The following is a 5,687-nucleotide window of genomic DNA, read 5'->3' on the forward strand; positions in this document are numbered from 1 at the left end:
AGCCACATCTAGACTTGACAAAGAGGAATACATATTCTCCAGAGTGTCTGGACTAGGAAATGGATGGGCTAACTAGACGGTACTTGGGCTGAACTGCTTTGGGGAAGAGGTAAGTACGTGGATGGATACGCATAGGTTGGCTGTATCGTGTTAGGGGGCAGTACAGAAGAAATTATGCGTATGGAAAAAGAGAATGTGTGTGTACACACAAGTGTATGTATGTGTGTATATGTCTGCGTACATGCCTGTGCTGGTCAGTCAAGGGCTGGAATGTATCAGGCCAGGAGTCTTTTTTCCGTTGGGAAACTGCCCCTTCCATGTTGCATGCTTTGTGGAATGGACTCTTCCACCTCTGTGTCTCCTTGTCCTCTGTGGGGAGGAAGATCTCCGCGTCTTACTCTTCCGCCATCTTCCTCAACTCCCTCCTTGTCCTCTGGTCACAAGAATGCACATGCACTAATTTGTGTTCCTCCACTAGATGTGGCCTAGGGACACTGGGTAAGAGAAAGTCACTCTTTCTGGGGTCGCAAAGACTATATAGAGTGACTCTTGTCATCACACAGGGAGGACTCATACGCAGATGAAGCCATGCAGAGGTTAGCAGGAGTGACAGACATAGAAAGACAGAGTTCTGATTTCATCATTGAACCCACCCTCCTGGACTTATCCATGCCTGACTTAGCCAAGCTTGGATTTCCGTCACTGAGCTAAAATTTCCCCTTTTTGCTATGGAGGTTTGAGCTAGATTTTTGTCACTTGTTATTCAAGGATCTCTGACTAATAGTATCACTAACATAGCTTCTTAGGGAAGCAAATATATCTGGGCTGGAAAATCAAGGTATGGGACTACCTGCCCGGCAAAGTCTTGATGCCAGGGTAGTGTAAGGCCAGTATTTTCATGAGGATTCCAAGTATACTTGGTTCTGTGCGTTTCGGAACTAAGGCCCGCAACCACTGCCTGCAACTCATAGGCACATTTTGTCTTTGTGTGGTTATACAATGTTCCTTAAGCACAGAATTCCCTAGATCTGCTTGAAGTGAAAATTAAAATCATTTTCTACAATTTATCTTCTGTGTCAGAAAACAGGGCCAAGGGCTTTTAAGAACTGGTGCTGCAGCTCCGTGACTGTAGGATGAATGACATCACCCTTCTGGGGATGATTTCATTTATGCCCTTTCTGAATACTCTGAAAGCAAACCCAGCCTTGGGAGAGAGGGAAATACACACACACAGCGCTTGATGAGTCTTTGTATACGGAAGCCTCTGCAAGCTGATTGGCGGGGTCGAGCGGCCACTATTCAGAGGGTGACAAGCTCTGTTATCTGGCTCTCTGCCAGGCAAAATGGCACATGAGAATTTTTCTAGTGAGGCTGTTCCAGTGAGTCCTTCTGAAGAGACTAAGCCTCCCTGTTGTGAGCCCCTAGAACTGTCACGCCAGGAACACACAACAGAAAGTCCCCTGGTCTGCTGTGGGCTCAGACTCCAACCCTCCTGGTGAACTGCACCTCCAGGTGCAGTGATAACTCACGGGTGAAGGAGGCACTAAAAAGAAAAACAGACCTTATTAAAGCACAACCTTTTGGCTTAAATGAGTGCTTACTACTTTTAGTGAACTCCCTGCAAAATATACTGAACTTTTTTTTCTGGTAGGTATTGCCATGTATTCCAGATGATTTCTTCTCATTAGAAATATTTTACCAAGCAAACACCTAGCTCTGCTCTCAGCTGTCCAGTGATTGGAGATGAGTGCTCTGGTTTGTACGCAGGATCAAGTTTAGGGACTACGCCCAAGGAAATATGAAGCAATGCTTCTGAGCAGAAATGTGAAATGCGAAGTGTGTAGAAAGGCCTTGGGAGAAGAAAGAGGGAGTTCTTGTTCATGGAGCTAAGCCTGGAGGAGCCAGTTAAAGTGGGTGACCAGAAGTGCATTTACAGTGAGAAGGGTGTGTTATGGGCTGAATCGTGTCCCCTGACCCCATTCGTATGTTAAAATCTTGATCTGAAGTATCTTAGAATGTGACTGTATTTGGAGATGGTCTTTAAAGAGGTAATTAACATTGAAGTCATTAGGGTGAACCCTAATGAAATATGATGAGCGTTCTTATAAGGAGAGAACAGGACACAGACACACAGACACACACAGACACATAGGGAAGACCATGTGAGGACACGGGGAGAAAATGGCCAGCCACAAGCCAAGGAGAGAGGCCTCAGAAGAAACCCATCCTGCTGACACCTTGATCTTGGACTTCTAGCTTCCAAAAGACTGTGAGGAAATACATTTTTGTTGTTTAAGTCACCTAGTCCGTGGTACTTTGTAATGGCATCCCTAGGAAACAAAGGCAGATTGACTTAGAGCAATATTGCTGCGAGGGCTTGCCCTCTGAGCCCGGCATCCACAGAATGATACGTCATTTGCGCCATTCTTCAATGGTAGCTGGATCTTTTCCTAGGGCTTTAGCATATATTTTCTCGCTGTCACATCATCCAACTGTGACTAGACATACTTCTTTATGCTGGTCTTAATTATCTGTCTTCCTCTTTTGTGTCTTCACCTGCTTAACATGTGTAGAAATTTGTTAAGCCTTCTGTTAGTTACTTATCAAAGCTACTCATATTTCTCTTTAAAGTTCACCAATGTAAGTCCCTTTCTTTAATCTGTACATTTAAATTGCTAATGTGCTACTTGTCTAGCTGTTCTTTATAAAGTGGCATTTGGGGGTGTTTATCTTTTCAACTCAGAAGGAGAAGTGAAGGGACTGATTGTTGAATTCTTGTTTTCGGCTGAGCTTTTCGAGCTCTGCTGAGACTATGAGCTGGCTTAGGGGAAGTCAAACACAAGGGCTCTATATTTGGAGGGGTATGCAAACGTCCTCTGTGGTCCCGAGTATATGTGAGAGCACAATGCATTGCCCAATTCGTGTCTTTAAGTCAACACAAAAGACAAAGAGGGTCAGGGGATGAAAATAATTCCATGGGTTAGTAAGCATCTCCATGGAGACCAGGAAATGCATAATCTCTATGGAGACCCTCAAAATCTCTCCTTCTGAAATTATAGTAGTGGATGATCTGTTGTAACTGTAATTGAGAGTGGAGGGAAAGTGACAAGAGGAAGAAGGATGAGAGGATAATCCTCTTCTTTCCTTAGTGGAAATCATGGCTAGTGTGGCTCTACTTTTAAGCAATTGGTATTGTAAGATTCTGCAATTAGGATTCTGGGAGACCATGTCCCCAAGGGTGGGATGAGGCACTTGAGGATCCAGTTGTTTATATGCCCAGCGCTGAAGTAGATGTCTGACATAAATTGGCATTCAAAAAATGTGTTAATATCTGAATGCATGTAATGAACAATTGGGCAGGATCTCATCATTAGCTCAGGCCCTGTCAATCATCTCTGCTCTGCTAAAACAAAGGGAGAGGGCTACTGTCAGGGCCATACTGGGTACTGTCTGCGTATGACTGAGCAGAGCCAGTAACTCCTGTTTTCTCTTTTCTCTTTCAAGGAGAATGCTGCTCAATTGTATAAATACGGTCAAAGGGGGAAATGAAGTTTAGCTGTGGTGAGGAGATAAACAGGGTATAGGGAAACAGACCAGCTAATGAATGCAAGTCACCGTGTCCAGATAAATCCCATCCTATGGTAACCTACGTGTTCTGAGCCCTACTAGCCTCTGGATACAAAGTGGGATTCTGAATACTTTTTATGCCCAGATTATTATGGTTCAATGGCCCCCCTGGCTCCTTTGTTGGAAATTAGCCTACTGCAAAGTGGGCCCAAGGGTTTTTTGAGTTTCCTGTGGTACTGCCTTAGATCAGTGCCCAGACATTTCTGTCCACTTGTGCTGTTTCTTCCTCATCTTGCTGCCGTGTTATTGGCCTGACGGCTGACGCTAAGGAGAGACCTCTTAGCATGACGGTCTCTATTGGATGACAACTGATTTAAAAAATCATCTTTAATTCCAGAGATAGACACTGTTAAGTCTTGGTGTATATATAGATAGTTCCAGGTTTTTCTCTATTTATTTACACATAAAATTATATATATGTATGTGATATATATTTAAATATAACTTCATACATATGAAGTAGCTTGAGATCAGACTATACATACTGCTTTGTACCCTCCATTTCCTTAACAATATATAATGAAAATATTTTTCCATGTTACTAAATATTGAAGTACATCATTTTAAATGACTGTATGAATATATTATCATTTAAGTAACAATTTCTGTTAGACTTTTAATCTGTTCCCAGTTTTCCCATGACCATAAATATCACCGCATCACATCTTTTTTTATCCATTCTCCTGTACTTCTCGGTTGTTTTCTTAGGATATGTTATTGTAAGTAAAATTCCTGGGTTGAAGATGATGAACTTTTAATATTCGTGCTCTTGCCTGTTTTGCCATCCATCTCTTCATGTACCCATTTTTTTGGTACACAAAATTTACACAAGCTGGTGAGCTCTTAAGGATCAGGGTTCATGCTTTCTTTAACTTTGTATCTGCCATATTCTCTTCATAGTACTTGGGGGTGGCAGGGCTTCAGGACTCAGTGAAGACAGTGCACCGGTGACAACCATGAAGTTATCTGGAAGCGTCCTGGAGGATGCCGCGGAAAAACATGCATATTTCCAAAGGGAAAGCAGGGATTGCGTTTTAGCACCTTGCTCCTTGCCTGATCCAGAGCACACGAGGGCACTCTGAAAACAGTGACACTTCATAGAATAAACACTCCTTACTTCGGTGGAGGACTTTTTAGGTTCTTCCAATAGTCTGTGAACTCTCAGGGGCTCATTTTTGTACGTCCAACCTCGCCCAGCCGTGGTGCAACGAGGGCATTCACGGGCATGAATGAGATGCCGGGGTCCTAGCAACCTGGGAAGCAGATCACTTCAGTGGCTGCCACTGTTTGTCGTTGTAAATAAAATACTACTTTCTGGAGGCAGCACTGACTCATTCCTCCTTATTTCTTTCCTCTGCAGTTGGAGGAGAGGTGGCTAAAAGGTGGAGGCAGCCGAAAGAGCGGGAGAGGGTCAGGGGTAAGTCTAGACACGGTTTCCTTCCATTGTCTTCCCTTCCTTCTTGCCCCTCCCTCACCCATTTTCCCTTCTCGCTGGTGGACGCCCCCGCCTTGGTCCGGAGCCCAGAGATGGTGGGGTTCAACCCCCCTCGCTTTTTAGCTAAGTTTACAGCTCCTAGCATTCCAAGCGGGGTGTTTTCCAGTAGCCAAAGCACCGGGAATTAACAGCTCTCGGCCTCCCCTCCGGCTTTCCTCCTTGGGTTGGCTGGAAACTTCACCCAGACACCGAAGAAGCTCCGCCCCGGTAGTTTTGAACCGGCCACTGGCTGAGGCTCCGCTGGGCACTCTCCCTCCCGAGGTCCCCCTGCCCGAGGCTCTGCCCTCTGGAGGGTCGCCTGGAGCCCGCTGCCCCGGGGCCAGGCGGAGAGGGGTGGGCTGGCGTGGAGGGCAGGAGAGAGGTTGGTAGAGTAAGACCTGGTACTCACAGCGCCCTCACCGCCCAGACCCGCTGGGCGCCCGACCGGCCCGTACTTGGGGGGCGGGATGGGCACGTGGCCCACCCCCGGCTCGGACCGGTCCCCGCGCTCCACTGGCCGGGGGGTCGCATCAACTGAGGCCCCCTCCCCGCACCCGTCCGCGCGCCCACCTCCCCGCTCCGCCCC

This window comes from Neophocaena asiaeorientalis, unplaced genomic scaffold (genome assembly GCF_003031525.2).
Source record: "Neophocaena asiaeorientalis asiaeorientalis breed wild unplaced genomic scaffold, Neophocaena_asiaeorientalis_V1.1 scaffold9, whole genome shotgun sequence".
Classification (NCBI taxonomy): Eukaryota; Metazoa; Chordata; class Mammalia; order Artiodactyla; family Phocoenidae; genus Neophocaena; species Neophocaena asiaeorientalis.